At 35.7% G+C, this 13,124-nt stretch overlaps 1 long non-coding RNA gene across 1 annotated transcript; it reads right to left on the bottom strand.

Moving 5' to 3' along the window:
• Positions 1-426: 426 nt before the first annotated feature.
• LOC148781442 (uncharacterized) lies at positions 427-814 on the bottom strand. Its single transcript, XR_016059802.1, has 2 exons — positions 764-814; positions 427-694 (listed from the first exon to the last, which is right to left on the bottom strand). It is a non-coding gene; the product is annotated as an uncharacterized LOC148781442 (long non-coding RNA).
• Positions 815-13,124: the final 12,310 nt, after the last annotated feature.

The raw sequence follows: 13,124 nt of genomic DNA, 5'->3' as shown, positions 1-13,124 counted from the left end.
TCCCAAAGGTCACCCTTTCGTTATTATATGAGGAACCCAGTTTTATTTTTGCAATGGATTTTAAGGCTTAATTTTTAAAGATATGTAATCTCTAACATAGCGATCATGAATATAAAAAAATAAACAAATTTTAAAACCTAGAAATAATAATTCTAGGGAAAAAAACATTTAGACCATTACTTTCCATTGTTTTTAGATGGAACACTTAGTTGTAGATGGACTGCATATGCAGAAATGCTGTCCAACCCGCATGGAACAATTTTCTTTTTTCGAGACCTATATCTACATGGAGAAGCAAAGGCCTGTAGGAGGCAATGTCTTTTAGCCTCTTCCCCTAAAGAAACAAAACCTATTCATACTTAGGTTTCTATGTGTTCAAAATATTTTTGAACTTATTAGCCGATCTCAAATATTTGGAAAAAATCTGACCCTTTAACCACTTATTGATTCTTTCAAAATGTCCTTTAAACACTCCCTAATTCCGACTAACACAAAGAACCATAATCGATCCGACTAACACAGAACCATAATCCATTCTTACAGGTGCTACTTTCTCCATACACCCTAACCGGAAACCAAGACTGATTTCCGCATCCAAAGAAAGTTGAAATACAAAGAGATAAAAAAGAAAAAAAAGTTAATGATTATTGCTATTATTATTGATATGTGAAAGGCCTTCATCAACCACGAGCACCTACACATACTAAACAAAAATAACAAATAGACCCTAGTTTTGTAGAGAGAGATCAGTCAAGATACTAACCGGGGCCGCATTTGATTTCACACTTGCGCTCGCAGCGAGCTTGTAGGTGTTATGCAATTCAGAGAGTGAATTAATAAAGTCTAGGTTTCCATTCTCACTTAATATATTAAAAAACCATTAACAATTTAAAAAATTGGTAAGACCATGTTATCCCTACTGAATCACCTGAAAGGTTTATCATTGAAATTCCAACAAAAAATAATTGGATAGAGAAATAAATTATTTAAAAAGAGAAAAAAAACAAAGGAGGTTTATAGAAAATAAAGGCTTACAATTCTTCTGAACACAGGCAGTGGTACAGCCAGAAATAGGTTCATCCGCTCTCCCCATTGTTTGCACAGACAGTATTAACAGAGCCACCAAAAAGAACACCTCCACTTTCTTCATCTCTATACGTCTCTCTCTAAAAACCAACTGATTTGAATCTCTATGCTGAATTGCAGTCTCCAATCTCTCTCCCCCATGCGTGGGACTTCCTCTTTATCTCTCTCTCTAAGTTTAATAAAGTTCTGACATAGTCAATGTGGTCAATGTGGTTTGGACACTTGCGATCATGAACGCCCAATTTGCATATATATATTTGATATAGCTCAAAATTCAAAATACTATTTTTCAAACTTTGTGACACACCCAAGCTATTCCAAAAGTAAATGGTCTTATATACAATATCTTTTGGTATAAAATCGTTACACAAACATTACAGTTTAAAGGAAAAAGTTGATATAAGGGTGAGGCCCTAAATAATCAAATTAAGGTGCACCTCAAAATTTCATTAGAAGATGTTATTTTGATACTGAAAAACCATTAGTTCGATCATCTTGACTTCAAGATGTATGGACATAAAAAAAATAGATTTCAAATATGGGAGATAATGCATATTGTAATGTATCATCTAGATCGTGAATTTTCAAGATTTTCAAGTGTCAGAGATATGTTTGATTCACACTATTTTTTAATCTTTAAATTTCATAATTAGAGTTGAAAATAAATTTTGAGGCCATCATAAGGATTTTTGATGATGAAACAACATATTTCGATATTATTTGAAGGCGTTATTTTGATTGTTTATGGCCTCAGCCTTATAAAAACCACAACCCGATTTAAAAGATTCCAATCAAGGTTTAAAAAAACACTTGGATTGGCCACCCAAAAAATCATATTGGATTAGTAGATCGGAGATTTGGATCGGAAAATCGGTCACATCTGCAAGAGCCGTCAATGTAGAGGATGGGTGGTTTATATATAAGATTTTCATGAACCTGCACTTTGAGTTCTCCTTGAAATATAAGTAGGAAGAAGAAGTATGTTGTTTTTTTTAGGAAAAAGTTTATATAAAGGTGAGGCTCTAAACAATCAAATTAAGGCGTGCCTCAAAAGTTCGCCAAAAGGATTTGTTTTGATATTGAAAAACTTTTAATTCAATCTTCTCGACATCAAGATGTATGAACAAGGGAAACAATTGATTTCAGATCTTGGAAACTGTCATGTATTATCTTGACCGTTACTTTTTTGGAATTTCCGTGTTTATAGATATGCTTGATCTACATTATTTTTAAAATTTTTAAATTATATAATCAGAGATAAAAATTAGTATTCAGACGATCGTAAAGATTTTTGATACTGAAACATTATGTTTTGGTACCATTTGAAGATGTGCTTTACTTTGATTATTTAGAGCCTCGACCTTATACAAACGACTACCTATCTTTTATGGCTTCAACATATGTAGTCTTTGATTATGTACATCATGCAGTAATTATATAATGGAAAGGTTCTATACTTCCCCTACAACATAGAAGATACATACTCCGCCCATCCAACTATCCAATTTAGATCAAGTGAGCCACTGGTCGTTTGATCTATAGACTCGATACCTTAGACCACTTTATTTTTAGATTTTTTTATAAATTATATGAAAATAAAATTTGGTAGGTTCCATAATCTCAATGGGACGAACCTAAAAAGAATATTAAAAGTAATTTCCAAAATACCTCTTGGATATTTCAGGAGTATTTTGGCCATTTTATTTTGTTGGGAATATTTTGCTTCTAGTTTTTACAAGTGCGAGTTTAAGAGAGGGGTGGATGCCCAAAATTTGGTGTCAAAATAATTTGTATTAAAAACTCAAAAGTAAAATAGTGTAGAGACGTGACATTGTGATTAGGGCCATCTATGTCATCTATTCACAATGGACGGTTGGATAGGAGAAGGATATAAGTTTTATGCAGTAGAGGAAACATAAAAAGCTTGCCTGTTAGATAATTATACGGACAAGTTGTGGAAAAGGGTAAAGTCCTGTTTGAACTTTGCTTTCCAAGATTTATTGGAATTATTTTCCATGGAGAGATTATGATTTGTTATGTTAAGGCACTCTCTATGTGCCCCATGTGCTTTAGAAAGATAAGGTTGAAGATACCTTCAATTTTGTTGGTAATCAACTCACTTTGTTTGTTTGTTTTTTTTTTAATTTTTTTTAATTTTTTTAAATTTTTGAAGTACTCAGCCAACAATTCACAAGTAAAATAGTTGAAAGTTATTATTGAAATAATCCTCCCAAGTATCTATTTTGCCCAATGCTATAAATGTACATGCTCCTCCCACGATGTAAATTCTGATAAATAATCCCTCTATATCTCACTAAAATTTCATGTCCAAATCTTAGGCTATATGCTCTCTTTCTTATTAGGATTTCAAATGCAACCCTTCTCTTAATTTTTTCCTGTGATAGTGTGTGCCTTCTTCTACTCTTATGCCTTAATAGGGCATAAATGTTCTCCCTTTATATATACACACAAACACACCCACGGTATTTTTTCCTAGGGGTGGCAACGGATAGACCCAGAGCCAACCACCTGAAATTGTCGGATCCGGACCCAATTGGACTTTAGACCTCACCGGACCTTAGACCTTACCGAAAAATAAAAGGGTAATTATCATAAATAAACTTGGTGCACACCCTTTTTCTTTAAATTTGGTCTTTTTTTTACCAAAATAATCTTCATGATAGTCATATTACCATGAAGACTCGTTAAAGTACTGTAAACATAAACACGGCAAGGAGTTGAAGCATTATTATGGCACTTGAAATTCCGTAATAGTATCACACCCTATAAACCCTATCCGAAACCCTTGGTTCTTTACGGTTCTATTTGTATTTATCTCTCTAATTCTTTTTACATTTTTCTCTTTTATCTCCCTATTCTTTTTTTTTTTAATATATATCTCTTCTTTCTCTCTCAAAATCGTTTATCTTTCAATCTTTATCTGTTTTGCAGTTTAGAATGAGAAAGAAGAGATAAATAGTAAAACTAATTAGAGAGAGGAAGATGTGATAAATATAAAAACAATTAGAGAGAAAATAGAGATAAGTACTTTCTAAATCTTTCTCTCTTTGATCTTTTAAAGAGAAAAAAGAATAGATAAATATTAAAAAGAATTAGAGAGAGTAAGAAGAAATAAATATAAAAAGAATTAGAGATATAAATATAAATAGAACCTTAAAGGAGAAAAATACATAAATTTAAAGTATCTTTCTGATAATTTATTTGTGATAATTTCTAAAAAGACAGAAATTTAAAGTATCTTTGTGATAATTTTTCAAAATAAAAATATGTATCTAAATATATTTAAATGTTATGTTAAATATATACATGTATTATTTAAATATTATAATATGAATTATATTTTTATATTTATATTAATAAAAAAGTTTATATAAAGTTGCAACCTTAAAATATAGAATTAAAGATGTACCTCAAAAATCTATATAAAACAAGTTGTTTAATGTTGAAAAACCCTTGAAGTGATCATCTTGATATCAAGATGTATGAATATATATATATATATATATATATATATATATATATATCTAAATGATTTTAATTTCCAAAATTAGTGTGTCTTCCAACGCATTATCTAGACGGTCGATTTTCTAGATTTTCATATGTTTATAGATCTATTTGATTTTAAAATTTTTTGGAGTTTAAAATTTTATAATTAGATATGAAAATAGATTTTCAAATAGTTCTAAAAAATTTTACGCCAAAATTGCATGTTATGATAAAATTTGGAACTGTGCCTTAATTGGATTGTTTAAAGGTGCAACCTTATAGCAACCACACCCTTATTTAAATACCGACTTAAGTATTATATACTAAATATTGCTTATATAATAACAATATTTGGGTTGGGTCCGGGTCGGGTCCACATGGACTTGGACTTGGACCCAAATAGTACTCGTGTGCATTATTTGGAACCGGACCCAACTCACCGGGTCCAATTCTTGGACCCATTCTCGGACTTGTCGGGTCCTGGATCAGGTCCGGGTACATTACCACCCCTGCTCATGCCTTGAAAAAGGACACACTATCTCTCCTTTTCTATTAACATTCTCATCCCTCACGAGGGGATACGCATTTCTCGTTTTCATGTTATATTTTTCTTTCTATTTAAAACAAGTTTAGATATACCGGATATAATTGCATTGAATCCCTCTAACATTGGCATCAACCACAAAAATAGCATTCAAAACTAAAAAAGATATCAGATGTTGAACACAAAAGTTACAACTTTCAAATAAATATAGGGTTTTACAGATGGTCACTCTTGGACAGGGAGCTGGAATCGGCATATTGGACATGAATTTCTCAATTCCAACCACCGGAAGATGCAATCCGCATGATAGATGTGAGAGCATGGGAGTACCCTCCCATCCCCAGCACTTATGTTGCACATGCACACAGTGCAAACAACCTCTTCTTGCGCTTCAATATCAGGCCTGGCTAAAGACTGTACTGCTGATCTTGCAGCCGGTCTCAGAGGAAAATCCACCTGTGAGGATGCTTCAATGGCTCTAAGTAGCTCGTCGGTTTCCATTGATTGGTACTCACCTTCGAAAATGTATCCCTCTTGCGAAGAGAGTTCGATGAATTGGCGAAACTCGAACTCTGTTGCCGTTTCCTCAATCTCATCTTCCAGAATTTCATCTACAATAATTTCATCCTCTTGTTGGAGGGCTTCCATTTGGGGTTCGGGGTGCTCACCTTCTACAATTTCTCTCTGGTATTTGATATCTATAAAGAAACGCAATTGCACTTGCATGTTGGGCTCGTGGCGGGAGATCGCTTCGACACGGGCATGAAGGGCAATTTCCCAACTGAGCACATGGATGATCTGTGAGGGTATGAAGTACTCCAACGCACGAAAAATGTAGAGGTATGCACTTTCTTGAGTTCGCAGGTCTAGGTTAATGGAGGTTGCCATCTCATTGGCAAAAAACTCGATTGAATCCGAGGAATGGACATCTCTGGTTGTCGAAACGTTCGTAAATGTCACTGTCTTTCTGACAAAAAATTTGATACCCACATTCCGGTCGAATTGCACACTTGGACCTGAACGTGCAAGGATTGAAAGTCTGCAACCGATGTTGTTGTAGGATCCCATTGCAAAAGTTTCTGCAGACAAAAAAATAGCTCGGTCCAAATTTGTTCGAAGAGGATTTAACAGAATGCAGAGAAAAAAAGAGCTCGGTCGAAATTTTGTTGAAAGAAGATTTAAAAGGCATGCATAAGGGGGAGAGAATATATTAAAAACTTCAGAATGAAGAGAGAGAAAATATTGAAGAACGGTAAAATGAAGAGAGAGAAAGGTCTATTTTTTTTTTTTTCTTTTAAGAGAGTTTCTTTTTTGGCTGGTGGAGGTACCGGTTGTGAGAAAGGTCCATCTCTTATACCAAACTCTAGTAGTGCTCGTCCGTACGGGATTTGGATAGAGATGGTTTAATGGGCCATAGGTGTAAAAAAATCTTATTAAAAACTAATTTTCTCCATTTTAAATTCATTTTTAAGATGGTTATAGGCATCTATCTGTATATATCTTAAATTCAAATCCCGTAAGTATAAAATAATTCAAAATATTATTAAAATCCATGCTTAAGATGGTTCACTGGGGACTCATATATAAACCCATCCTTATGTACATCTTAAATTTATTTTAAAATTAAATTTTTAGATTTTCAAAATCTGAAAATTGTATGTTAGCATCACTAAATATTTTCGGATTTCAAAAATCTGAAATTTACTTTAAAGTCAAATTTTCAGATTTTCGTCAACCAAAAATTACATTTTCCCACTGGATCATGTACTTTTTCTTAAATTTGTATCTTGAAATCTAAATTTTTTTTGAAGGAAAAAATAAAAAAAGAATAGATCCTCTCGAATTTCTTATTGATTTTAGATATTAGAGACCCGAAATAAGTATTATTTTATAACCACCAAAAAATCTGGGAATAGATGCAATGACAATCAATTACCAATAATTTTAAGTAGCATTAAATAAAATGGATATTAACATACTTTTCTTATTATTCTTTTTTAATATTTATTTTTTGAATTATTTAGACAAATAAAAAGAGTTCTTACTAATGCATTACAATATTTTTGACAAAAAATTTGTGCATGATATTTTCTCCTCTTTTTACCTTTTGATAAGAAGTATTATAACTATGCCCTGGTCTGGGTGGTTGGAGGAAAACAAGGTGCTGGAAATTAGTAGAACCATGTAGGCCAACACGATTGTGGTAGGCTTCCTGGATTTTCAATTGCACAAAAAATTGGTTAATATCAAACATAAGTTGATTTTATAGAAGTGTGAGAATTAGTTTGATGTTAAGGCCAAAATTGATAAGGTTTTGGGAGATTTACAAGCAATTGATTGCTCTATTTAGGAGAGTGGTTGTATTTCCCAACAGGTTATCAGTGATCGTACTTCGAAATGTAATGAGATAGGGGAGCTTCGTAGGGTGAAAGAGATCTACTGGAGGCAAAGATCTAGATCTAAATGGCTTCAAGAGGGTGATTTGAATGCAAAATATTTCCATGCTATTGCCAGTGCTCGTAGAAGACAGTATGACCTTTCTGGCCTCTCCATTCCGGTGGTGGATTCTGAAAATGATAATGCATTGGAAGAGGCAGTGCTTGGTCATTTCATAAAGGCCTTTTATTCAGCGGTTAAGGTGACACCGTCGTTGAATAGAGTTCCCTTCAAAGTTCTTTATGTGGATGGAAAATTACAGTTGGAAAGAGACCATGGAGGAGTTGTATAAGGTTGTTTTTGCAGACAAGGCCCCTGCCCTGATGGTTTTCCCCTTTGTTTTTTCCACCGTTTTTGGAAAGTTATTAAGAAAGACTTATTGGTTTTCGTGAAATTTTTTATGGCAACTGGGAAAATTTTTAAAAGGATAAACTCCACTTTTTTGGCCTTGATCCCAAAAAAGGCTACAATTCCAGGCCTCTCTGATATTAGACCGATTAGTCTTTTAACTAGTCTTTATAAAATTATTGCAAAAGTCTTGGCTGAAAGACTAAAGGTTGTTCTTCCTTCTCTTATGTCATGTACTCTTCCTGCCTTTATTCAAGATCGACAAATCACAGATAGTGTGTTGGTAGCGCATGAATATATTTACTGTAGAGTTCTTAGCAAGAAGCCGGGAATTCTGTTAAAAGTAGATATGGAGAAAGCATACGATAGGGTCGAATGGGGTATTTTACTTGAAATCATGAGAGTGATGGGCGTTGGTGATAAGTGGCGATTATGGATCAAGGGTTGTTTGTCCTCGGCGTACTTCTCAGTGTTATTTAAAGGAAGCTCGATAGGTTTTTTTAGCGCTTCTAGATGATTGAGACAGGGTGATCCTTTGTCCTCTTTTTCGTTTACAATTTATGCTAAGTGCTTTAGTCTTGTACTAAACAGGATGGAAAATTTGCGGTATTTTTTGGAGTTTTTGATTCCTAATTTTGAAATAGTTATTTGCCACTTTCAGTAAGCGGATGATACTTTGATATTTTGTGATGCGGAGGCTGCTCAGGTTTCTAATATTGCTCAAATTTTGGAGATTTGTGAAGTGACTTTGGGTTTGAAAGTTAACTTTAAAAAATCATCACTGGTTGCGATTAACTGTTTGGAAGGGGTGGGTGGTGATTTGGCTACTTTGTTTGGATGTAAGGTTGGCACCTTCCCTATTTTATATTTGGGGCTCCCTATTTCTGACTTGGGACTTACCATTGTTGTGTGGGATATTGTGCTTGAAAGAGTACAAGGTAGATTGGCACTATGGAGGCGCAAGTATTTGTCTTTAGGCAGTAGGGTTACCTTATTGAGATCTTGCCTTGCTAACCCACCGGTGTACCAAATGTCTCCAATCCACATGCCTGCTTCTGTTGCTAAAAGATTGGAAAAAATGATGCGAGATTTCCTGTGGGGATCAACTGATGCGAATATGAAGTTTCATTCATTAAAGTGGGATAGAGTTTGTTCTCCAAAGACGGAAGATGGTTTGGGCATAAGAAAAATAAAATTGGTGAATAAGGCACTGCTGTGTAAGTGGTGGTGGCGTAGCCTTATTTTTAAAGACCAACTGTGGTATCGAGTGCTTGCTTGAAAATATGGGGTTGAGAGAGAAAATATGTGGATTGGGGGTGGTAGAGGTTCTCAGGCCTCGCATATGTGGAAGGCTGTGTATAATTGTAGACCAATTATGTTTGGTACAAGCTTCTCTTTCATGACCGATGGAGAGCCTCCTGCCCCTCGCTTGCTAAAGTCTGGAAGTGGCCAGTTCCTCATAAAGTTCAGGTCTTGGTTGGCAGTTTTAAATAAAGTTCTCACTACTGACAATCTCATCAAAAGGGAAAAATTTTTACCTAATGTTTGCTTCATCTATAAAGCAGATGAGAAAACCGGTGCTCATATCTTTATTCATTGCTCATTCACAGTGAGAATTTGGTTTTGGCTCTTTAACTTAGTCATTGGTACTCCCTTCGCCTATGGCTGGCGTTGTTTCTCAACTTTCCTTTCCTCATCTGCCTAAGATGGGGAAAATTATTTGGCAGATCGTGAAATGAAACATCCTTTGGGAAGTTTGGAAAGAGAGAAATAGGCAGACTTTTGAGAGGAATCCTTTGCCTTTTTCTATTTTATTAAACAATAGCAAACTCTCTATTTAGAATTCAATTTCTATACGCAAGGAAGGAAAGAATATCTGCGCGGTAGATGTAATGGCTAATCTTGGTAGCCTTTTCCTGCTGGGGAGACCATGTACAAGGTTAAGAAGCCTTTGGATGGCGGCTCCTGATGATTGCCTAAAGTGAAATTTTGATGGAATTTATTGGGGAATCCAGGTGTTGCAGGTATTGGTGGGGTGGTGCATGACTCTGCTGCCAATATTATTTTTTCCTTCGCTGCCAATATTATTTTTTCCTTCGTTGGCCCAATTGGAGTTAGAATAGCCAACTATGCTGAGCTTAGTGCCTTGTTGTGTGGGGTTAAAGTATTAGTTGATAAATTTCTGGGTTGTTCTTGTATCTGTGATCAGGACACCTTAAATGTTGTTAAATGGTATAAAAAGGAACAACGCTTACCTTGGGAAGTTTGTGGCCTTTGGCTGCAAGTCATGGATGTAGTTGAAACAATCTTTGTTTCATTTGTCCATGTTTTTAAGGAAGCTAATGCCCTGGCAGATTCTTTGGCGAAAGGTGGGGTTCTTTTATCTTCTCTTGTTGTTTCAAATGATGTAATATCTCTCCCTACTCAGCAATAAAATCTTTGAATCTTTGTCAAAAAAAAAAGTTATTTGCCTCTAATTAGTTTCTACTAATGACCCAACTCTTTATCACCCCTAATTCGGTGTTTTAATTTGGCGTAATTTAATTTAGGTTTATGTGGGTTAAGTTAGTGCTTTCATTATCTAAATCCTCGCACCAAATGGTAATTTTTATCTTTTTATTCTACGTACTAGTTTCCTTGCCTTATAGTAAACGCGTAAGCAAAATTGGATGAACTTGCCTTATAGTAAATGCGTAAGAAAAATTGGATGAAAAATTCTACGGTACAACCCATATGGAACAATTTTCCTTATCTGGGGCCTATATTTACACACACAAGCAAACGTGTGGGAGGCAATGGCTTTTAGCCCCTCCCCCTAAAGAAACAAACCCTATTCAACCTTCGTTTCTATCTCGTCAAAATATTTTTGAACCTATTAGCCGATTTCTCGGCAAAATATTTTTGAACTTATTAGCCGATTTCAAATAGTTAAGAAAAGTCTTATCCTTTAAACCACTTATTGGTTATTTCAAAATATCCTTTAAACACTCTCCGACTAACACAAAGAACCAAAATCCATTCTTACAGATGATTCTTTTTTCATGTTGGTACGTGTGTGTGGCCCTGGGGCCTTTAAACGTATCATCTTTCTGTCGCTTAAAATTTATGTTTATCACTAAAATATAGATGCTTTTTAGAGAGAGATGGTGTATTATCTAATGAGTAAAAAGTAACCACCCACCTCCTAAGATTACAAGGGCACGTTTCTCAAATATTTCAGGAAGAAAGCCGAACGTTAGAGAACGGCCTCCTTCTATCCCTCTTTAAGAAGGGTTTCATGATCATGGAGTCAATTTTGAGTTCTCATTGTTTTGGGAAAGGGCCTGATCTTTGCAATTGCCAAGTCTCGCGACACCGCCAGTAATCCTGGGAGAGGGGTCCTTCTCTTCCCTCAAAATTTCAACACTCCATACACACACAAACCCTAACTAGCAATCAAGACCGATTTCCACATCCAAAGAAAGTTGAAATACAAAGAAAAAAAATGAAATTTTTTTTTATGATTATTGTTATTATTATTGATATCTGAAAGGCCTTCATCAACCACGAGCACCTGCACATAGAAAGCACAAGTAACCCTAGTTTTGTAGAGAGAGATCAGTCAAGATACTAACCAGGGCCGCATTTGATTTCGCACTTGCGCTCGTAGCGAGCTAGTTGGCGTTCTGCAAATTAGAGAATGAATTCATAGAGAAATGTGAAATGTTTATTGCTGACGTAATACGCTTAGAGCATGGGGGTAGGATTTTGGTGGCAGTACCACTTGTGTTAAGCTACTATCGTGAAATTTGGAGGTGTTTTTTAATTGGATTGTTTAAAGGTGCAACCTTATAGGAACCACACTTTTAATAAACTAAATATTATATACTAAATATTATTTATATAATAACAGTATTCGGGTTGAGTCTGGGTCGGGTCGACATGGATTTGGACCTAGGCCCGAATAGTGTTCAGGTCCATTATTTGAACCCAGACCCACCCCACCGGGTCCAATTCTTGGACCTATTCACAGACGGGTCCTGGATCAAGTCTTGTACATTGCCACCCCTGCTCATGCATTGAAAAAGCGCACTCTGTCTCTCTCTCTCAATCTAGCGGGTCTCAAATGCTGCCTGTACTCTTAATAACCTACTCTTGAATAGGGTATCTCTTTTTCTATTAATATTCTCATGCCTGAGAAGGTGATATGCGTATCTGGTTTTCATGTTATATTTTTCTTTTTATTTAAAACAAGTTTAGATACCGGAGACAATTGCATTGAAATGGCGGTGCTCCTTTTCCCTCTAACATTGGTGACAACCACAAAAAGTAGCATTAAAAAGTTAAAAGAAGCTAGAAGACTTGAGCACAAAAAGCAAAAAAAAGAAAAAAGAAAAAAAGAGATTCTTTACATTAGATTAATATTTTTAGTAAATACAGCGTTTTAGAGATAGGCATTCTAAGACAGGTTAGCAAGGAGCTCAAATCGGCACATTGGACATGAATTTCTCGACTTCAACCACTGCACGATGCAATCCTCACGGAAGTACCCTCCCGTCCCCATCGGAAGCATTGATGTTGCAGAGGCACACAGTGCAAATAACCTCTTCTTCCACCCTGATATCCACCTTTGCTAAGGACTCGACGGCTGATCTGCAGCTGGTCTCGGAGGACATTCCATCTGTGAGGATGCCTCGATGCCTCTAAGAAGCTCTAGATCGTTGGTTTCCATTTGTTGGTAATCGCCTCTGAAAATGTATCTCTCTTGCGAAGAGAATTCCATGAAGTGGCGAAGCTCGAGCTTGAGCTCTGTTGCTGTTTCGTCGATCTCCTCTTCAAGAATTTCATCCTCTTGTTGGGGGGCCTCAAATTCGGTTTCGGGTTCAGGGTGCTCACCTTCTACAATTTCTCTCTCTTGTTTGACATCTATAAAGAAACGCAATTGCATTTGCACGTTGGGCTCGTTGCGGGAGATTGCCTCGACACGGGCACGACAGGCGATTTCCCAACTGAGGCCATGGACGATTTGTGAAGGTATGCAGCCCTCCAATGCATGAAAAATGTAGAGGTATGCCCTTTCATGAGTTTGCAGGTCTAAGGTGATGGAGGTTGCCATCTTATTGGCAAAGAAATCAACTGAATCCGAGAAATTGACATCTCTAGTCGTCGTAATGTTCATGAATGTTGTCGTCTTTCTGACAAAAAATTTGATATCCACATTCCG

The sequence above is a fragment of the Amborella trichopoda genome, chromosome 7 (assembly GCF_054954075.1).
Source record: "Amborella trichopoda isolate Santa Cruz 75 chromosome 7, AtrichopodaSantaCruz75HAP2 v2.0, whole genome shotgun sequence".
Lineage (NCBI taxonomy): Eukaryota > Viridiplantae > Streptophyta > Magnoliopsida > Amborellales > Amborellaceae > Amborella > Amborella trichopoda.
This window is presented reverse-complemented; position numbering and strand designations above follow the sequence as displayed.